At 42.9% G+C, this 23,484-nt stretch overlaps 1 long non-coding RNA gene across 7 annotated transcripts; it reads right to left on the bottom strand.

Annotated features, from left to right (window-relative positions):
* Positions 1-5,732: 5,732 nt before the first annotated feature.
* LOC131814504 (uncharacterized) lies at positions 5,733-23,392 on the bottom strand. Of its 7 annotated transcripts, XR_009347313.1 has the most exons (6): positions 22,496-23,392; positions 20,810-21,134; positions 20,259-20,310; positions 19,236-19,303; positions 18,397-18,684; positions 5,733-7,585 (listed from the first exon to the last, which is right to left on the bottom strand). It is a non-coding gene; the product is annotated as an uncharacterized LOC131814504 (long non-coding RNA). The 7 variants fall into 7 exon arrangements; XR_009347309.1 differs by having other exon boundaries at positions 20,259-21,134; XR_009347311.1 differs by having other exon boundaries at positions 5,733-7,034; positions 7,449-7,585; positions 18,397-21,134.
* Between the last annotated feature and the right edge of the window lie 92 nt (positions 23,393-23,484).

The following is a 23,484-nucleotide window of genomic DNA, read 5'->3' as shown; positions in this document are numbered from 1 at the left end:
TGAATGACTCTCGCCCTTGTGTCGGGTTCTGCAGGAAAGGCCTTCCTCTGAGTCGCCTCTGTATTAGTCTGCTACGGTTTCCATAACAAAAGCCACAGCCTGGGTGGCTTAAGCAACAGAAACCAATTTTCTGACAGTTTTGGCAGCCAGAAGTCTAAGACTAAGATGCCAGAAAATCTGGTTTCCTGTGAGGCTTCTCTTCCTGGCTTGCTGTGTCCTCACAAGGCTTTTCCTCTGTGCACAGAAAGAGAAAGAGACCTCTGTTGTCTCTTTCTCTTTTTGTAAAGACACCAGTCCTAGTGAGTTAAGGCCTCACCATACAACCTTGTTTTAACTTAATTATCTCCTTCTAGGCCCTGACTTTGAATACAGTCATGTTGGGGGTTAGATCTTCAGCATATGAATTTTGGATGGGAGGGGGTGCACAATTCAGTTTATAACCACCTCACTGAGTCTTTACTCCAAGCTCAGGAAGTCAGGGGGCATTCTCTACCTTTATTACTGAGTAAACTGAGAGTCCAAAGTCCACTGCCAATAAGTATGTTGGTGATGGTGGTGTTTCTTTTCTTATAGAAGGAGAAGTGGTGATACAGAAAGTTCATTGGTATGAATGCAGGGTTGCTAATAAAAAAAAAAAAGTGAGAAAGGAAGCAGCAGGCAAAAAAAGAAAGCAGAGGACTGGATTCATGGCAGTTCTACTCAGTCGGGTCCCTGTGCTGAGCTCTGAGGACACAGACAAGGAGACATGGTCACGGTTTTCCCGGAGCTCACAGTCTCAGCAGCAGTGAAGGGAGTCTTCCTTCGCAGGCCCTGATCTGCATAAAACTGGGAAACAAGAAAATGTCCCTTTGGACCCCTTCCCTCTCCAAGAGAGCCTTCTGGGTCACCCTTGGTGTCACCCCACTTTGTGTCCATCTGCCACATGGTAGCTAGCACCACAGATTACCTAGGCTCTTCACTGGTGGTGACTCATTTCTCATGGTTCCTCCTTTCCTTTCACCCTTATCCAGAACTTTTTTTCCCTTCCATTAAAACATCTTTGTTCTGAGTCCCATTCCCTAGAGGCAAGTCTCTCAGCTAGGAGAGGAGAGGAACGTCAGAGCTCATTTGTTAATTCCTCTGGGTAGTGTACTGACATTTTACTGATGGCCTCTGGGGAACTGGGGACTTACAGCTCATATCTCAGGCACCATAGCAGGAAGCACAGTGGGGACTTTTTGAGGGTAGGCAGGTCTGTCTATAGATATCAAACGCAGTGAGTGGGACACCATCCATCCATCTTGGGCTTTTCACAAATGAGGCTATTTCTGCTACTGCACAGAACTGTCCTGAAGGGCATGTCACAGACCCTGTCAGTGCTTCACTCATATGGTTTAGAATGAGGGAGGCCATGCCGCTTCTGGTTGCCAGCCAAGGACATCCCTGGGAGTAACCCTCAATCAATGATTCTCCAGAGATGGAGTATAAATACCTCAGCTCCCTCATCCCTGGGGTGGGATCATTCTGAGGCATGTGTTTTATACTTGTGACCTCACATTTCCCTGGGGAGTCTCAGCCACTCACTGTGGGAAATCACATACTCACGTACCTATTACTGGCTGCCTTCCCTTCTCTGGTTTACTTCTCTACTACCAAATGGCGGATGGTGTTTCCTGTGTTTCACAGATCGCTACTTACACTAAAATCCTTTTGTTATTGTTGGCTTTTGGAGAGACCCGAACAGACACAGGAGTGCAGCTTGACAGTGTGCAGGACTGGCTCTCGTCGTGCCGTGTGGCTGGCTGCCCTCCACTCTTCCCCACTCTGCATGGCTATAGAAAGAGGGTGAAAAGCCCACAGAGCGAGTCTGCCTGTGGAGATGCTGGGAGAGGGCAGTCCCAGATTACAGTGTTTCCTTAACCTTGGACCCTAATTCTCTCAGTAGAATCTTAACTCTAGGGTTGGTTTTGCTGGGGGCATGTACAGGGCCCTGGGAATTAATCTGTTTCAACAGAATGCATGGGATTTGTAGTCAGAAATGCCTTAATTGGATTCCAGCTCTACCACATATGAGCTATATGGCTAAACTACTCTGCACCTTAGTATCCTCATCCATAAAATGGGATAATAATTACTCTCTCAAAGGGCTGTTCCAAGAATGACGTCATAGCTAAAAAGGTTCTAAGAGGCTTACATGAAGTTAAGGTAACTCAAAATAAACTTAGGAGGGTATATCACAGATCCCTTATCCAAAACCCTTGGAGCCTGATGGAATTCAGAATTCAGATTTAATAAAAATAACATGTAACATTACAGCCAAACCCCCATCAGGGGCTGAAGGAGTTCCCTAGACTCAATATTTCTGCACCAAAAATATAAAGATCGATATTGTGTGATAACACAATTGCAGATAAAGGTTATGTCCCAGGGAAGTTAAGCAACTTGCTCAAGATCACACACTAGGATTCAAACCCCAAGGACTAGTGCCAGAGTCCCTGCTCTAACTGCTACACAGCACTGCCTCTGGTAATGAAACCCTCTACCAGAATGAATGAAGGTAGTAAGGGACTTGTATCTGATTCACAAGGAAGGTAAGAGCTCCTTTTCATTAATAGCATAAATTAATTTCTATAGATTATTTCTCCCAGAAACAAAATTAAAGATGTGATCATATTTAAAACATTAATACTGTAAAATATCAGCCTACAAAAAATAATAGCTACCATTTCTTGAAAATGTACTGAATAATTTACATATATTCATTTCCTTTAACCCCCATAAGAACCATAGAGACAGGTTTTATTAGTATCACACATTTTCCAGATGAGGTTGAGTAGCTTACCCAAGGTCACCCTAAAATAATTGGGGGGCAGGAGACCCAATCTGGGTCTGCTGATGCCTGGGCCCTTTCCAGGACATCACCCTGACTCCAGGGGGCAGGTATATGCTTCTGACAATCACTGTGTGGTCTGCCTAAGGTCACAGGAGAGCCAGCATCCCAAGCATCGACTACCTTGGACTTGCTATCTTGGAAGGTCTTTCAGTGATTGACTTCTGCTTTGGAAAGTGCCACAATTCAATATTTCTTTCTGCTGCCCACTCTCACTACTCTGAGAAAAGAACAGTACTCAGTGTTCACTAGAAGATGCAAGGGAATTGATTGGAAAGAAAATTTTATCTTATTCCAGTCCTGTCCACAGTGTTGTACCATTCTATATTTAGATAAATGCTCTGCACCACCAAAGACAATAAAAACAAGCTGAAAAGGTACTAGGCTCATGCCGGGAAACAGTAAGAAGCTGAAAGTTCTCATTCTTTGCCCAGAGAATGACTATATTTAAAAAAACAAGAGGCAATAAAAACAAGCAATCTCTGCAAACACTGTGCTTTAAGGTCTAGGGCATCTCGTACTCTGGGGGCAATTGAAGAAGGAGGACAGCAAAGTCCTCTTATGCCTTTACAAAAATGAGGCTCTGAGAGGGGAATCTATTCAAGTCTCAGTCCAGACTACTTGTAAAGTTATGGAAGAAAGTCAGTAGAGAAGTCATGGGCTGGCTGAAGGGACCCCCTCTATGCTAGTACCCCACAGACCAAATATGAACCCTCAAATTTCAAAAAGATGAAAATGAGTTTGAAAGGTAACTGAGATTCATTCGTTCATGGGTTTGAGGGCTTGATGGATAACCAAGGTCCCTACTCCCTCTTCCCCTCAATAACCCCATCCCGGGCTACTCCTAGAAGGCTGGAATTCTTCCATTATTTAAAGGAACATGTTTCAATCATTAACTGTCTTCACCACAGTTATTTGTGCATATCTTCTACTACTACTACTACTAGTAGTAGTACTACTACTAGTAGTACTATTTCTACTACTACTTCTCTTTTTCCTTCTTCTTCCTTTAGTAAATTGCAAACTCTTTGAGGGTAGAGAACAATCCCGAGTTATTTTATAATCTCCATGGAAACTAACATGGCATTTACTAAGCAGATTTTTTAAGTGGACCTCTGTTGCTCAAAGCCTTTTTCAGGCTTATCATCTACTAATTGGGGTCAATAAGTAGTTTTCTTTTCCGGTTCCCATGAAGATGCACATTTCTGGGCTCTTATCTAGTCTCCTTCATTTCTATTTTCAAACAAACCAAATCTTGCCTGAGCATATCTCTGTCTTGTTATACTTTGCTGAACACAATAAGCAACAACCAGCCTCTGGGAACAAAAAGCTTCTCCGGCACTTGACCTACTTTTAAATTATCACCATCGACAGATTCACCAAATGTTTTGCCATCACTTCCATGGGTCTCTACCTTTCCAGCCTTCCATATCAGTGTCGGAGCCACCCACCACCCAACTGCAGGCAATGCAACATATTTTAGGTTTCTCTTGCATTAACCCCTCACCTCAAAGTGCCAATTTCTAAATTCACCAGAGTAGTTAACATGAGCTGATATAATAAATAAACTCTGGGATCAGGGACCTAACACAAAATAAGCTTGTTTCTTCCAATGCAGGTGTTGCTGGTGTCAGAGATGGTGGAGAGGCACCCCTTCTTCTAAAATTCTTACCCCAGGAGTGACACACTGCAGTCATGTTCCATGGTTTCCACGTTACAAGTCCGCACTTAGATGCAAGAACAGGCTGGTGGCTGTTATTGCCACCAAAATCTAATAACCATCATAGCTAGAATATATTCTGCATCTTCATTTTGTAAATGATATATTTTCTCATATAATATACTCAAGAACCCTAAAAAGCAGGAATTAACATAAATTTAAAAAGTACTTAAATATAAATATCAATCACTTAAGCCTCACTGACTATACACATACACACACACACACACACACACACACACACACACACACAGTTATATATATTGACCTCATTGATTAAATATATATATTTATATATACAGGGGCTCAGAGAGGATAAATAGCTTGCTCAAAGTCACATAGTGAATGGCAGGTGAAATGCAAACACAGACTTGTATGACTTCCAAGCCCCTTTCCCTTTTTTTGTATCAAATAACAAGATATACACAGATCTGCTTTGAGACTGATCAGTGGAAAGGATTAGGGTCAATGACTCAACCTGAACTTTGAAAAGTAAGCATTTGGCCAGCCAGACAGGAATTAAGACTGGAGAATGGCTTCTGTGTTGAAGGAATAACATGTGCAAAGGTCCTGGGGTCTGAATGAAAATGGTATATCTATGGAAGACTTATCTTAGAAATAATTATGATGTTTAGATGGCATTTACCCAAGGGTCCTAGAAATACCCAAATCATGTCATGTTCTAAACCTTAGTTACCCCCTCCCAAATGCCACTGAGGGAGCTATCCACCTACAGAACAATGGTAAAGGCAAGCAAAGTAAGTGTCCTATTCTTAGTCGAAGTTGGGCTCTTACACCATTTATCCGTCCACCTATTGATGTGGACTACTTGTAAGCTGGGCTAGAGTGCCTGCATAAGGCTGAAAGCTCAGAGCAGGAACACTTTTACTCCCCATAAGCCCAAATTCAACTTCAGGATTTCAGCACACCTCATCTGCCAAAAGTGGAGATAGAAATGCTTGATGATTCAAGGTGGGACCCAAAGGTTGGCTGGCCATGTCCCAAGCAGGAAGGCCCTGCCTTTCTCCCCAGTTATGCCACATGGAAGCAGAAAGGAGAACTAGGTCTAGTAACTGTTTCTGCCGCACAGGTGAAAAAGTGCAGGAAAGCATCAGAGAGAATGATAGACTTTGCACATAACCCTTTTGTTTAAATCAACTGTATTAAGGTATAATTTACATAAAATAATATGTACTTGTTTTAAGTGTAAGTTTGGTGAGTTTTGAAACTATAACTGCACATGTAACCTCCACCACAATCAAGATATATCGCCCTCGGCCCGCAAGGACGACAAGAAGCCCCAGTTCGGATGCATCTTCTTTCTCTTCTCTCTCTTTATTTCCGCAAGTCTACACACTTATATATGCTTACATGACCAATCAGCGAGCAGGGTACAGGAGGGAGCGAATCAGGCGGTGCACCTAAACGAACAACTTCGCTAGCAACCAATGCTGTTTACTTCCTCTTTGGGCGTTCCGCTTAGTCTCATGAGGCAATCCTAACCTGGCAACTAGCCAGGCGCCATCTTTTAATGGCAGAGGCTGCCCTGGCCAGGGGCCTGCCTCCGACATCTCCCCCTTTTTTCTTTTATGGCAGGGATCGTGCCTGTCTTAGGTTGTCAGTGGCGGGGACTATCCTTACCCGTCATCAGACGGCAGATATCAATGATCTGCATCCTGTCTTAGGTTGGTATATTTCCCCCACCAATCTTACCCGTCGTTGACTACTGATCCAGCATACTTAGCCACACTTGGGGGGATGTTCCAGCCTCGATGGCTAACAAGGCCTGCACCATGGCTTGCTGTTGCCTATGTTGCTGTCGCCTCCAAATTTGTAGTTTCCTTACTAGCAGAATCAAGCCCACTACGAGGATTATCATCAGACCAATTACGTTAGCCCATTGTTTCGTAAAGGTTAACACATGTTGCAATGTTTTGATTATCTCTGGGAGGGTTGCAAGCTCAACTTTGGTGTTATTTATCCTTGTTATGCCTAGTACCAGGTGCTGAGTCTAGTTTTGGAATTCTGCGGACTAATTCCCCCGCAAGTATTGGGAGAGCTGTTGGGAGACATTCTTTAAGTCACTCATATTAGTATAGGCTATGGGAGTTACACAAATTCCCGGGAAGGGTACTATACATCCCAGTCCCCATAGGGCCCCCCATATGTCCACTTGTTCTTGAACCAAATCCACTCTCTGGTTGACTATCAGGATTCCTGCTTGCAGATGTGCATTGATCTGAGTCTGTGTTTGAAGGGCAGCCGCCGTTCCTTCTGCAAGGGTGTTCACAGCTTCCGCAGTGGGTATAGTTGTAGCAAGCGAGACTGCTGCTGCCGTGGCAGCTGCTGTAGATATAGCCAATGCTGTCACAACGGTGGCTGTGATACCAAAATCTCTCTTCTTTCTGGATAGCACCACCGGTAACTTGTCCTCTGGAATGGAAACTGGGATAGGAACATGGGTAGGGATACGTATAATCACAGCCAGCTTGAAGGCCGTGACATTCCAGCACTGGGAAAGACAGCAATTCTTAGTGCAATTCAACGTATCATTCAGCTTGCTAGCATTTGTTACGAGGAAAGGGAACGGTGGCCAGACGCATATGGGAGTGGGCTGATAAGTAATATTATTGGGACAAGACACATTGACTGTTGTCTCAATGATACTAGAGTCATTTTGTTTATAAGAACAGTTTATAAGAACAGGAATTTGCCACCATTTAACATGGACACTGCTGAGATATCAGGACATGCTCCTAGCAAGTTACAGACCTGCCATGCATCAAAGGGAGAGGAGGGAATATGAGAGAAGAGTTAGTCACTGGTAAAGGATATGGCCATGCTTTAACCACTGCTCACAGCTCTCTGCCTTGAGTCTGCCGCAGGAGGTGTAGCATCCCTAGAATTATCATCAGCATCTTCAGCATCATGACTGGTGTTTGGAGGCAAGGCTGCACGCACCAGCGCTCTGGGATCCAAATTGGAGCCTCCTTTTCCTGTGGAAAAACACATACAGACCCCCTACTCCATACTAACACTGGATCTGGTCCATTCCACTTTCCTTTGAGGATGTCCTTCCAAAGTACTAAAGGCTTAGGTGGAGCAGCAGCATCACTTGCCATGTCTGTCTGCAGCTGATTTACCCGTTTTGTCCAACGTTAAAAAATTCAAAATAAAGAGAATGGTGTTGAGCTTATCTTTAGGGGACCTGAAGGTGTCCCCTATTCCCCCTTGTTTATAAAGCGCATTTTTTATTGTAAGGTGCGCGTGCTCCACAACACTCTGTCCCTGTGGGTTATAGGGTATTCCATGTATCAAGTGAATGTCAAGTTGTTGTAGGAAGGCTTTAAAGGGTTGTGAGGTGTAGGCTGGACCATTATCTGTCTTTAATTGGCGTGGCTTTCCCCATGCCGCGAAAGCCTGTAGGCAATGGGCGATAACATCTCTGGATTCCCCCCCCCTCCATGCACTGAGGCAAAAATTATTCCAGAGCAGGTATCTACAGAGCCATGAACATATCTATCTTAACTTTCCAAATTCTGAAACATATGTGACATCCATATGCCATATATGATTAGGTAACAAACTCTTAGGATTAACCCCCAAGGACGGTGCAGGTAGTAAGATCACGCAATTTCTGCAGGAGACTACTGTGTCCCCTGCCTGTGCTTTTGTTATGTTAAATTTGAGGCGAAGAGTTAAAAGCATCCTGTTTCTTCAAATCCTTCCCTAAGTGGTCCCATTGAGGTATGTTTAGCAAGCCTTCATCTAGGAACCATGGAGCTGCCTTTTCCACTGTATTCAAAAAGGCCCGAGCAGTTTTTGCTTTTAGTGGAGTTCCATTGGCTTTCAGCAGGTCTTCTAAAAAGACCCTTCCAACCACACTTTAGGTACTTCAGATCCCATTATGAACACACAGACAACAGACGCGGACGTTAAAGACTCGCCGCTAAATTCTGGCTCTAAGGCCACCCCGCTTCTTATTGCGGATTTGTACAAGTTTCCCACCACTTTAATCGTGGTCCCTTCCCCGCTTACCTGCGGTTTCGTTAAGAAAATCCCGGCTCTAAGGCCACCCTGCTTCTTGTTGTGGACTTGTACAAGTTTCCCACTACCTTTGTCGTGGTTTTACCCCGCTTACCTGCGGACTTCTCCCTTGCAAGGTTTTTCTATTTTTACTCCCCGCTTTACCGCGGAATTCCCACTTTTGAACATGGCTAATGTCCCCGCTTACCTGCGGACCTTTACTCCCCGCTTTCCTGCGGATTACCTTGCAAGATTCCTTTATTTAGTTCCCGGGTGCCGGCGCCATTTATCACCCTCGACCCACAAGGACGACAAGAACCCTGGTTCGGATGCATCTTCTCTCTCTTTATTTCCGCAAGTCTACACACTTATATACGCTTACATGACCAATCAGCGAGCAGGGTACAGGAGCGAGCGAATCAGGCTGTGCACCTAAACGAACAACTTCGCTAGCAACCAATGCTGTTTACTTCCTCTTTGGGCGTTCTGCTTAGTCTCACGAGGCAATCCTAACCTGGCAACTAGCCAGGCGCCATCTTTTAATGGTGGAGGCCACCCTGGCCAGGGGCCTGCCTCCGACAAAGATAGAAATCACTTCTGTCACCCACCGTTTCCCCCAAATTCCTTCATGCTTTTTTTGTATTCCATGCCTACCACCCCAAGCTCTAAGCAATCATGGATATATTTTCTGTCACCATAGATTAGATTTGCCTCTTGTAGGGTTTCATACAAATTGAATCATATAGTATGAATTCTTTGGGCTCTGACTTTTGTTCAATACAATGTTTTGTTCTTTTTTTTTTTTTTTTAAGAATTCATGTTCTTTTTTTTTTTTTAAAGATTTTATTTATTTATTTGACAGAGAGAGATCACAAGTAGGTAGAGAGGCAGGCAGAGAGAGAGGAAGGGAAGCAGGCTCCCTGTTGAGCAGAGAGCCCGATGCGGGACCCGATCCCAGGACCCTGAGATCATGACCCAAGCTGAAGGCAGCGGCTTAACCCACTGAGCCACCCAGGCACCCTGTCATTCATGTTCTTGTGTATATCATATTTTTTTGTTCCTTCTTAATGCTGAGTACTATTCCTTTGTATGGATACACTACTGTTCAGTTATCTATTCACCTACTGATGAACATTCAAGCTGTTTCCAGGTTTTGGTTATTAAGAATAAAGCTTCTATGAATACTTGTGTCTAAGTCTTTGTGTACACAATGTGCACCATCTCTCAATGAACAGTCCATGATCTTTTAATGGACCTACAGGCAAATAAGTTCCAGTGTCCTAGAATCTCACCATCGACAGCAACTCTGTCCATAGGCAGGAAAGAGGGAGGAAGAATAAGGGAGCGTGATGAGAGCATCACTTCTCTTCTACAAACTTAAGGCACACAGCACCACAATATCCATGGGTAATGTGTAATAAATCCATTTATCCCATGTATTTGTCTCCCATTTTCCCTCACTAGTTTTCTTCTTATATTTTCTTTCTTTTTAAAAAAGATCTTATGTATTTATTTGATAGAGAGAGAAAGATCACAAGTAGGCAGAGAGGCAGGCAGAGAGAGAGGGGGAAGCAGGCTCCCCGCTGAGCAGAGAGCCCGATGCAGGGCTCCATCCCAGGACGCTGAGACCAGGACCTGAGCCGAAGGCAGATGCCCAACCCACTTTGCCACCCAGGTGCCCCTCTTCTTATATTTTCTATTTTATTTCCTTCTTCAACTTTTAAAAAGAAATGTTTAGTTTTGAGCACTGGAAAAAGTAACTTTTTTTTCATCATAATACCTAATACTCTCACAAATGACTCTGATGTTTCATTTTATTATTAAATACAGATCTGCTTTAAATTATCTTCCAGTTTATTAGAAGAGTCATCAGCAAAATATGGCCAACTGCATCTTTAACTACTCCTGTCTCATCCCAGTTCTGAGGCCTGAATCTGCCAGGGGAATGTGTCATTTTCCATATGGTCTGCCATGTTAGGTCTCGGAAGAACGAAGGGTCTCAATGCCTCTGTAGCTCTGTCCACCTTCCAAATGTGAAATTAATCAACAAATAGGGTCTGACCCATTGTAGAAAGGGAACAAAAACAAAGAAGCAAACAAACAGAAACAATCCATACAAAAAATGGTGGTTGCAGTAGGAAACATAAGTAGAAAAATACAAGAAAGCATGATATATTATGATATAAATAAAGCATTTAGACCAATGTCAAAAACTGGTGGCCTGTGGGCTGGGAGTCCACAGACATATTTTGTTTGGTTTTAGTGTTTAAATAAAATTTATCCAATATTTAAAAGTCAGAAAACGTCACAAAAAATTTCACACGCACACAAAGATCAGACTACCTGGCAATTAGACTCTTGTTGCCACTTCACAAAAATCTCTTGGAGCTGAGTGGCAGCTGGTCCCTTTGGCTGAGCCCGTTGTGCGCTCTCTGCATTCACTTTGCTCCCCTAGAGGACCTGTTGTTTGGTCCCTGCAGACCTTCCAGTTTGCAACCCCTGCACTAAGGCATCATTTCTAGTAACAAAGAAGAAATGGTTGGACACGCTTCACTCATAGGATAGTTTCTATCAGTCAGAGGTGAAGACAACCACATTCCAGGACAGAAATTCTTAACTTCCAGACATTCTCTTCCTCTATTCCTCCTCAGAACACAACAGAGTATTCAGGCAGAGGGGCTCCTGCCTTCCTCTAAGATGACCACTCCGTGTTGTTCCCATAGCGTTTCTCTGGCTTCCAAGAAACTGGGTCATGGGGCTAGGAAAGCAGGTCTCCCAGACAGGTGCCCACTGCTCCAAGGACTATACCTGATGTGATTCTGCTCCTTCCTCCTCAGCTAATTCTGCCTCCACAATAAGCAAGGAGAGACTGGAAATCTCCAAAGTGCTCTGCAGTTTCCTAGTGATGTTACATAGAAGGAAGAAGCTCGGTAATGATTCTGCTTGAAGGTGGGTTTTTTTCTGCTAAGCTCCATATTTACCCGTTGAGTTGACTGTGAGACATCTCTATCTCTCTCCTGCACAATTACCTCAAACAAAACTTTTCCATATCTACACATGTCATCTTCTCCTGCCATCTTCCTAGGGCAAAATTTGTTGTGTCCTGTATTTCCTTTTTATATCCTGTCAATCACCCAAACCTTAGAAGCCTTCTAAGCTTCTCTCTCTTCTGACCACCTACTTGCCCACATCCACGTGATCAGTGAACCGAGGACAAACCACCGCCTTGCTCTCTACCTTATTTACATCTTCTCTTCTCCAACATCACTGTAACCAGCTTTGTTCAAACTCTCACACAGAATATTCCAGTAGTCTCATGGAACTAGAGGGCACTATGCTTAGCAAAATAAGTCAATCAGAGAAAGACAATTATCATATGATCTCCCTGATATGAGGAAGTTGAGAGGCAACGTGGGGAGTTTGGGGGTAGGAAAGGAATCAATGAAACAAGATGGAATTGGGAGGGATACAAACTGTAAGAGACTCTTAATGTCACAAAACAAACTGAGGGTTGCTGGGGGGAGGAGGGGAGGGAGATAGTGGTTGGGTTATGGACATGGGGGAAGGAACATGCTATGGTAAGTGATGTGAAATGTGTAAACCTGGCGATTTACAGATCTGTACCCCCTGGGGCTAATAATACATTATATGTTAATTAAAAAATAAAAAAAAATTTAAAAAAAGAATATTCCAGTAGTCTCTTAGGCCAGTCATGCCTGCTCATTCCTCCAGGTCCTAAGCACAGGCAGTCAGAGTGATTTCAAAATAAATGGAAGTCTGATCATATCACTGTTCAGCTTAAGCCCTTTTATTGGGCCCACTATTTGCATATTGGGTTGTGCCCAAGGTTCTTTCTCAGGGGCCTGATATGGTGACCACTAGCCACATGTTGCTACTGACCAGTTGGAAGAGTGTTAATCCAAGGTGCTATAAATTTAAAGTGTTAAAAGTTTAAAATGCACATCAGATTCCAGACAGTTAGTATAGAGAAAAAAGAACATAAAATATCTCATTAATAACTTTCACATTGAGTATATGTGAAATGAGAATATTCTGCATATATTGGGCTAATGATATATTATTAAAATTGATTATACCTGTTTATTTTACATCTTTCAGTGTGGTTACTAGAAAACTTAAGGTTATGTTGTGGCTTACATTATGTTCTAGATGTTTTGCTCAGCACATCCCCCTATGCTTCATCTTTTCCACCCTGTACTCTGCTAAACATCAGGCATGCCAGATGACTAGCAAAGCAGGCCACAGTATTCTATAATCTCATACACTTCAGTTCCTGTGAAAATTAGAATGTCCTCGAACTATCACATCCCATTCTACCTGTGGTGGTTTTAAAATATATCCACATAAAGAAGATGTGGTGGTGTGTATATATACAATGGAATACTATGCAGCCATCAAGAGAAATGAAATCTTGCCTATTTGCAATGACGTGGATGGAACTAGAGGGTATTATGCTGAGCGAAATAAGTCAATCAGAGAAAGACAATTATCATGTGACCTCTCTGATAGGAGGAATTTGACAGGAAGGGTGGGGGGTCATGGAGGGTAGGGGAAAAAAATGAAACAAGATGGGATCGGGAGGAAGACAAACCACAAGAGACACTTAATCCCATGAAACAAACTGTTGGCTGCTGGGGGGTGGAATAGGGGATAGGGAGAGGGTGGTGGGTTATGGACATTGGGGAGGGTGTGTACTATGGCGAGTGCTGTGAAATGTGTAAGCCCGATGATTCATAGACCTGTAGGCCTGAAGCAAATAATACATTATATATCAAATAAATAAATAAATGAAGTTGCCCAAGTTCCTCAGCTGAGAGGATTAAAGCATGATTTTAACCCTGCTTAAAAAATAAATAAAAATTAAAAAGATATATATCCACAGTCTCCTTTCAGAAGGTAGACTCTAAATTTCCTCCCCTGCAGTATGGACTGTACTTAGTGACATGTGTCTATGAATGAATAGAAGAAAGCTGAAGAGTCGTATATGTCATAAAAGGCTCTCTCTCCTCCTTCTCTCTCTCCCTCTCCTTCTTTCTCTCTCTCTCTGTCTCTGTCTCGTATCACTCACTCAGTGAAGCCAGTTGCCACATCATAGAGAAAATCAAATAGGCATATGGAGGGTTCTACACAACAGGGTACTGAGGCCTCCTGCCAACGATCTTGGATGCCCCAGCCAGCCCCAGTCAAGCCTTCTGATGGCTACAGTTCCAGCCAATGTCTTCAAGATGACTGCATGAGATATCCTGAGCCAGAGCCACCCAGCTAAGCAGGTCCCAAATTTCTAAATCACAGAAACTGTAGGATAATAAATGTGATGTGTTTTAAGTAGATGAGCTGTGGAATAATTTGTTACACAGCAGTAAATAACTAGTATATTACTCGTGCCCCACATTCCCTCCCCATTCCCACATTAGAACAGGAAATTGCTGAAAGCTCAAACTTATGTTTCACCTACTTAAATATCAAGATTTGGTTTAAAATAATCCCCTCTAAAAAAAAAATAAATAAAATAAAATAAATCCCCTCTATGAAGCCTTTCCTAGGAAAACCCTGGCCAATTCTCATAAGTCTACACTTATTTTTTTTTAAAGATTTTATTTATTTATTTGACAGAGAGAGAGATCACAAGTAGGCAGAGAGGCAGGTAGAGAGAGAGAGAGGAGGAAGCAGGCTCCCTGCTGAGCAGAGAGCCCGATGTGGGGCTCAATCTCAGGACCCTGAGATCATGACCTGAGCTGAAGGCAGAGGCTTAACCCACTGAGTCACCCAGGTGCCCTATACTTATTTTTTTTAATTTCGGAAATTTTGTGCACATTTTGAACTCAGGGTCTTAAGTAAAGATATATGATAGTTTGTAAATTAACTTCTTAAAAATAATTTTTGCAATATTCTAAAGAGAATGTGAATTAGCTAAAATGTGACCTGAGAAAGACACTATATTTTAAATATTCATCTTTGCATACATATTTTATATAGAAAAGGTTATTTTGCATATGCAGTTTTTTTTATCCTCTTTTTCTTGTGCAGTGACCTCATTTCTCAGTTCTATGACCTCCTCACTTTAGCTACTGACTCCATGATCAAGCCCTAGTTTGAATCCTTACTACTGAAAGCATGGTTCATGGAACCAGCCATACTGGCCACACCTGAGAGCTTATTAGAAATGCAGAATCCAGGGGGCCTGAATGGCTTAGTGGGTTAACCGTCTACCTTCGGCTCAGGTCACGATCTCAGGGTACTGGGATTGAGCCCTGCATCAGGGTCACTGCTTCTCCAGGGAAGGCCCCCGCAGGCCAGGAGGGCCTGCTTCTCCCTCTGCCTGCTGCTCCCCTGCTTATGTTCTTCCTCTCTTTCTCAAAATAAATAAATAAAATCTAGAAGAAGAAGAAGAAGAAGAAGAAGAAGAAGAAGGAGAAGGAGAAGGAGAAGGAGAAGGAGAAGGAGAAGGAGAAGGAGAAGGAGGAGAAGGAGAAGGAGAAGGAGAAGGAGAAGGAGAAGAAGAAGGAGAAATAATGCAGAATCTAAGATGCCAGTCATCATGCTTTCACTTCAGGACATTTGCACATGCTGTTTCCTTTGCCTATGAGGCTAACCCTCCAGTTACTTGCATGTCTCACTCCTTCACTGCATTCTGGTCTCTGCTCCAATGTCACCTGCAGAAAAAAGCCATTTCTGACCAGCCTACCTGGAGTTGCATTCTTGTGGCACCCAGTTCCCTTACCCTGCTTTATTTTCTTTAAGTATTATCATTATTTGACATTATTTTATATGTATGCATTTTCTTAATTTCCTTCCACAAATAATTTTGGAACCCCACTATGTGTCAGGCCATGTTCTAAGCTCCGGGAATACAGAAGAGAACAAAATAAAGCCCCATACATCCTCCACTCTAATGAAAGCATGCTATACAGATATAAGTTGTTACTTACTATTTCATGTTTCTTTATTTATTCATTCCTTCAAGAAGAGGCCCAATCCTCACCACCAACGGAAGGCTCCATGCCAGCTCCCATGACTTAAACCCACCCTGAACAGTCAGCTTCTATTTAGAGGGAATTTTTCAATGTGCTTTTGTGCTCTGTTGAGCTAAGTTTAACTTGGTTGTTTTTACTCCCCATGAATTGTCCCAGTACGGCTTCCTGCAGTGGAAATTTCCCCTGCTTAGTGTGAGCCTCCAACTACATAGCTGGTCTTATTCTTGTGCACTTTATCTGAATTCAAAGGGTTTCCCGAAATGGGACCAAAAAATCTTATCATCATCAGCATCATCATCACCACAACCACCAGCAGCTACAGCAGCAGCAGCAGGGTTAGGCCTAATAACATTTTCAAAGGGCAGAGTTAAACTTTGGTGTGTTCTCACTTCATCTGGCACCTTCTTCCTACTCTCTTGCACATGTAGGTTCCATTTCTCACAGGCCTGGCTCTCAGCTGGTCATCATGCATTTCCACCGAAATGCAGAGACAGACTATCTCAGGGAGTGCCTGCACCGACTCCTTCATCTTGCAGAAGTGGAATGGCAAGGCCCCGTGTGGGTGAATTCTATGCACTCAAACTTAAAGAATTAAGATGAGAATCTACAGTCCAGGAGATGCACACCTACATGATTATATGTATAGGAACCACATTTTCTAATAGGGGATAAGAGAAGAGGTGACCAATTTTCGCCCACAGTAGCCTCATCTGTAGTCATCAACAGAGGTATAATCACCATAATTTTATAGTTGAGTAGGAAATTACCATTTCTAAGAAGAATTTCTAAATTTACCAGTGTTCACATGTCTTCGTTCCTCTCCAAAATTGTTAGATAAATAAAAATGAACAGCTTTAGCATAGAACAGAATGTGTAATAAAATATTAAGTAAGCTTTTGGGGCAGATATACTTTCATTTAGAAATCCCTGTCTTGATTTCTCAAAATTACTAAGGCAAAGGATCAAAATATAACAGATCTCATAGCATAAGCATGTTTACAAGAGCACACAGCAAGGGATGAGGTCTCTCTGGTGGCCCAAGGAACTTAGGACTCCTCTTTCTATATGGGGTTGACAGGGCAGAGAGGCAGCCAATCTGTGTCTTGTCCTGCAGATGGCAGGAATAGGATGGGCTGAGAAGGAGTTTGTCTCTGAACATCCGAATGCTAGCAAATAAAACATGTATTGAACTCCTACTCTGTGCCCAGTACTGTAGTACTGATAGGTAGGATGTAGTTTGATGGGTAACATAAGATGTACACTCAGAAAATTAAATAGTTCTTGTGAGTATAACTATGCATGTTAATGATAATTAACACCTTCTGTTTGTGAATGTTCCCGGATAATATTTTGATATATTAAATGATATGTTTTCCCTTCTCAGTAATTCTTGTTACCTGCGAACTGTTTCCCATACAGGATTTCTTGGCCCGCTGCCTCAGGGATGGGATTATACTACAGAACAAGAGAGGCAAATTCTTGTCTTTTGATTTTCAAAACCCAAGATCTTGGCAAAAACAATATGTTTGGAAGAAAAATAGATCTGGAAATGGTTATAGTTCTTCTAATCCTAAGGTAAGGTAAAACTAGGGGGAAATTGCGGGAAGAGGGGTGAACAAAAGTAGAAGAGCTAGACGACTGAATGGGTCACTAAACTGAGACCTGTGTTCTGTTCCCTGCACCTTGTCCTGTCGAGCTGAGTTCCTGGGGGGCAGAGGGACACAAGAGATACTCCAGGACATTGCACCGATCGCCTCATCCACGTGAGGGGAATCCGCAGCCAGCTCGCAGCCTCTCACCTCTGCCTGCTGCTTACAGGCTCAGGTAAAGCCTCACAGGCCCCAGGCCCTTAGGGTCACTTACCCTGCATTTAGGGAAGACAGGAGAGAAGAAAGCCTGGCTGAGAAGGCGTGTCTAGGTGAAGAGGACCCAAGAAAGCCTGAAAATTACCCCACATGCCCACAGAGTTCAGGGACAGAACCAAGTATTTCCCAAGTGCCCGAGAGGAATATCTAAGAGAAATAGAGCCAGAAGATCTTGTGGCCAGGGACTGAGGGGGTACATTGGTGATTCGCGCACAGCAGTCACGGCAGCATGACGCTCTGTTCAGCAGACGCCCCTGAGGACTGATGAGAACCTTGAGGACTGGTATCTACCCCCCAACTTTCTCTCCCCATCCCATGTTCATGCACCCAGAGAGCCCCCTAGATCTATACAAATACTTCAGGTTCGTGATCCCACTAGATAATTCTCCATCCCAGAAAAGAAGCCCCCGGGATCTTTCTCACAAACCCAACCCCATCTATGTATCCACGTTTAACTAGCTTCCTTCAGAAATACTCTCACAGGGCTCAACTACACCCCCTACACTGTAGGCACACATTTTTTTTTTTTTTTTCATTCTTAGGAAGTAAAGACCAGGCAACATATTCCGTGTAACAACCCTCGAGGCATCAGAAAAGAAGAGTAGGTTTACAGTGATCCTAGGTTCCTGATACATACAGTATCTCTCTTCTTTGCTCAGATACTAAATCCAGAATCTGAGCAGAAAAATGGGGAAAAGTTTGTCTTCCAAGCTTTCCTCTCCTCACCAGCCTCCTAAGTTGGCCCTTTTCTCACTTCGGTTGTGCCTATCGCCTGAGCCTTCTCACAACGTCCTCCATCTTCCCAATGTAACCTGACACTCCTTCACATTAAAGTCAAAGGACTCAGAACAGCTTGAGGTTCAACGCTTCCTTTTCCCCTGCCCCCCTCAGTGTTCACAGCTAATCAGCTGTTACACCTACCTCCTTGCTATTTCTCCTCTCCTTCCTGTTCTCTGAAAGTGCTGTTCTCTATTTCTTCTCCTTGGTCCAGGAACATGGTGGAATTGTACCTCCTCTCCTGGAAGTTGATCAGGGCCGGCCATATGGCTTGTTTTGGCCAATAGAAGGTGGGCAGAGCTGACATCTGTTGCATTTGGAGGAAGTATTTAGTTGTGACACCACCACACTTTTTCTTCCTGCCATTGGACCTGACCACATTCCAGATGACAGAGGCTCTGTTGACTTGATTCCAGAGTAAGGACTCCAAGTCTATGTACGATGGATTTGTAATGTGAGGAAGAAATAAACATTTGTTAAACTATTTCACTCATTATTACTGCATGTCATCAAGAGGACATGACCACAGGTTGACCCAAGAGCTGGACCAGGTAATCAGAGGCTCCTCACCTTTTCCCCTATCCTTGGCACATACACTCTGCCACCATTTCCACAGTGGGAGCCATCTCAAGGATGCAGCCTTGAGACAGTAACATGTTGTTGAAACCATCTGAACAGCAGATGTGACTGAATCTAGTTAAGGCCTCTATATAAACTTCCAAGATTTTGGCAAGGTGGATGGGGAGACCTACTCATCTTGTGGCCGCCCAAGATAAACCTTGTATGTAAGTTTCCTTGTTTATTAAAACTGCCAATCTGGAGTGGTTTGCTACGTTTTCTCCCTGTCCTCTGCGTATAGGGCCAGTTTCAGATTTCATCCAGGGAAATTCTTGGGTTGTGAACCAACAGCATCATAGTCCAGCGCATCCTGACTAGTATACCTGGGCTACTGGTGGGGTCCAGGGGTCCTGGTTACTTCTCACCTGAGCTCTAACATGCGCTACTCAAAGGGTGGTCTGCACAGGGTATCAATCCACAAAATACTGCTGCTCTGCAATGAAGCTAAGTACAAAAATTGAGAATGAACATTCAGAAATTCTTATAATAATTTATCAGATTAATTTTATTGACTGAGTCTAATAATAAAATATTTGAGCTTATATTCTCTTCAAATCTTAGTATGGTGCCTTACCCAATGGTGCACTATAAAACTGTCTGTCAAACTAAATTGGACCAAACCTTCGTGATTAAGAAATAGAATTATGGTAGGAGTTCAAGCAACAGAAAGCAGAACTAGGGCACATTTAGGGTGTAAGACCCTTTCTCGTCACATGTGAAACCGTCATTCAAAAGTTCCTGGAGGGGCACCTGGGTGGCTCAGTTAGTGTCTGCCTTCAGCTCCGGTCGTCATCCTAGGGACCTGGGACAGAGACCCATGCCAGGCTCCCTGCTCAGTGGGAAGTGTGCTTCTCCCTCTCCCACTCCCCCCGCTTGTGTTCCTTCTCTAGGCTGTCTCTCTCTCTGCCAAATAAATAAATGAAATCTTAAAAAAATAATAAATTAAAAGAAATAAAATTTCCTAGAGTCTACTCTTTGTGTGAGAGAACTTAGCTCCAACACAAGCAGAGAACCTTCCTGAGCTCTTTCTCTTTCTCACTTAACACTAAATCTAATTTTAAGTTTGCTGATATAAAAGCATGAACATGAAACTATTTGGTCTTTGGAATGAAACTTTGTAAATATATTGAGGATGAATATGGTTTTCCAAATTATCCACAGACAGCTTGACATTTTGACACATTTGTTCAAGAGAACAAGAAGTTAATCTAACTGATCCCTAAATCACTTCCCAACTCCCTCCAGGACTAACTGGAGCTCTTTTTCTCTTCCCAAAGGCTCTTTGGACGTTAGTATATTTCTCTGCACCATATGTAGTATGGTCTCCTGAAAAGAACAGTGAGCTAGGTGTTGGGAGAGCTGGGTCTAGTCCCTCATTACCCACTCACCTGCTACCACACAAAGCCATTGCTTAACGACTTGGTGCACTAATTTCTCCATCTATTAAATGAAAATAGTAAGTTAGTAACAAGTCCACGATATCAGCTCTACTGTGCGAATCAAAATAAAGAGTACCGAAGCACTTGGTCATAGAGGCCTACACAATGGTAGCTCAGCATTCATATATAACACTGCCTTGAAATGCTCTCAAATTATCTCACACACATAGATTTTCTCCTCTCTAGCCAGATAATAAGTCTCAAGAGGTGCGTTGTGCACTATCTTTTTGTATGGTATCCAATCTTCAGTCCCTTAGGACAAATAATGTACATACCATGACTGTCTGAAAACAGTTTAATTTACCAAAAGTTGTTGAACCCCTTCACTGCTAAGTAAAATGTATGAACTTTCATAAACATACACGGCATGACAGCTGTTCCTCACTCAACTGTCACCCTGACAACCTTTTAGAGTTCTGGTTAAGGAGAGTTGTAATTGCTAATCTGAGTTCCTTGAGGGCACACGTCATATCTCATTAACCTTCATATTCCACATTTACCTTAGTCATGCAAGCACAGAGGAGGAGCCCAGCAACGTCTGCAGATAATTAATAAATGCATGAAGCCAGCGTTACTTAAATGCTTCCTCATCTTACCTCCATTCAGTCTCCCTGAAACCGAAAGAGCCAATCTTTGTTTGATTTTGGTTAAGTTGGTTTTTAATTTTGCAGAATCATCTAAGCATTTTATGAGTACACCTCCCCGGGAAGTCACATGATTTTTGTCTTCTCTTTCCTTCGTGAGCACAAGCAGTTCTTATTTAAAGATCATTAAAAGGATCAGACTGCAGGAGTGAGAGTGGTAAGGACCAGAACCACCATTGGTCTGAAAGAAAGGAAAATGGTACTAATTGTTCAGATACAGCACCATCCTGCACATTAAACATAAATACAGTGGCTCAATAAAGAGCTTCTATAGAGAACTCTAGGCTCTGGCAGGAACACGGGGCTGCACCAGTAAAAGGCCTCCTGCTAGGGCTGCGGTGGAAAACGTGACCTCAGAGAGGAATTCAGCACAGAAAGGCTCAGAAAAAGATGACACACCATGAAGTTTTGGTTAAGTCATCTGGTTTCAGGCATATAAAAGTTTCAGTCAAAAAATAATGCAGATTACATGAACTTTGTCAGAAATTGCTACTCTCGGTGGAGCTTAGAATGCCGAAGTGCCTCTGCCCTCATGTTCTTCACAAGAGATCAATACCTTTTAGGAACACATTCATCTAGAAAGGCGTGGAGGCCTGGGAAGCAAAATAGGTTAGTCTGGATTCCTCAGACCTAGGTCATTCAGTGTTCCACTGAGCCCTCCCAGCACAGAGGGGCACTGACTCGGACTCCAAAAAGCAAAGGCAAAGACCACACTAGAGAGAAGTCAACAACGTCCTTCCCCTCCTCCCGCTCCCACCCAGAGAGGGCCCCCCTTATGGGAAAAGTCTGTGTTTATGATGGCAGCAATCTATGACTTTCACCACCGGTATGTAGCCAGTTCAGTGTTACAGAGCTGGGGTCTCTTGCTGTGGGACAGGAATTCTGAAGTTTATTTAATAAGTTAGGCTTATGTGAGGAAAAAAAAAAAAAAAGGAATGCATTATTTCATGTGCTTACGAACAAAACCACAGTTTAGAAAAAAACACGCATCCCACCAACCTTTGCCCCAAACAAGTTTTTGTTTTTTAAATAGAGATCTACATTTTGAACAGAGCATGAATCAAGCCGCATATTTAATGTCAGTAGAGTGTAATTTTAGAGACATGCCAGAAAGGAAAAGAGGGGGTTGCAAGCACATAAAACTCATTTATATTTTTATTTATGCCTATTTCCCACAGATTGAAGATAAACGTTGAAGTGCACCGCTTCTCAAGCTAACCCACTTCTAGAGTCTGAAAATTCGGTGCTTATTTAGCACTGCCCTCTGGTGTCCAAATGGATCACTTTAGATTGCCCTGAGTCTAAGAGTAAAAGCTACTGTTAATTAACGAGTCTTCAGTCTGCATTCATTCATTCACTAAACAACATTTACTGAGAGCCTAGTGTGTGTGGGTTTGTGGTATGTGGTGGGAGACAGATATGTAAAAAAAATAAAAAAGGACTTGGTTCCTTGCTGTGTTTCTAAGCAGCCCAGAGCCTAAGAAGAGACAAAATTAACTGCAATTACACAGTGACTTGATCACACAAGACAAATCACTTTACCTAGTGGAATGAGACAGTCAACAGCTGGGTTGTCTCCCTTTCCAAACTGTTCCAGACCGCAATATTAGGAGGTATCTGGCTGGTTTTGGGCAGAACAGCTATGGTGAGGTACGCAGGAAATATTCTGAAACAGAGAAGACTTCCCAGGACATACAATGAGACTGAGGCCTAATTTTAAGCATTTCTGTGGGAATCCTCTTTTCGAGTCAACTCCAGAAGATACTTCAGGTCTTGTAGTTGCCTAGGGACTCATTGGTTACCAGGTTGGATATACAAATCTAACATTCATTAAGCCTTACATTTCTTTCTGAGAATGCAGACAGACTGCAGAATGTTTTTCTCACACTATGATGAAAAGCCTCAAAAGGAATCAAATGGCAGAGACCCCAAGAATTGATCATAAACCATTTTAAGATCCTTAGATTTGCAAAGTGCCAACCAGAGTCACAGAAACATACATCGTTCTGAATGGGTACATCTTCAGACCTTCTGGGAAAGCAGAGGGAATCTGAAAGAATTGCCAAGATACTCCATCAGAATAAATGTGAAATTCAAATATCATCAAAGGAAAGCAGTCAGGAACTACTGCAGACCAAGAATGATACTTTACACCATTTTATAATGTTTCCACTTTTTGCCATTTTCCCATTCTTGTTCTTGTTGTCTTCTAGAGTAGGTAGCTGTGACTTGCTTCTAACCAAGAGAACAGGATGTACTTGACTACATAGTATGATTACGAGATCCATCTTGCTGAAACTGTCTCCCTTGCTGGCTTCGAAGAAGCAACCAGATATGCTGGCAAGGCCCATATGGCAAAGAGTTGAGGGTGGCCTCTTGCCAATGGCCCCCCAGAAATAGACCCTCAGTCCAAAGCCCATGGGGAACAGAAAGCTGCGAACCATGCAGACAAGCCTCAGAGGAGATTGGCTTGACTGCAGCCTTACAAAGGACCCAGCTTTGAGATATTAAATGGGTGTTGTAAGTTACTA

Source organism: Mustela lutreola, chromosome 14 (assembly GCF_030435805.1).
Source record: "Mustela lutreola isolate mMusLut2 chromosome 14, mMusLut2.pri, whole genome shotgun sequence".
In the NCBI taxonomy this organism is placed as follows: Eukaryota; Metazoa; Chordata; class Mammalia; order Carnivora; family Mustelidae; genus Mustela; species Mustela lutreola.
This window is presented reverse-complemented; position numbering and strand designations above follow the sequence as displayed.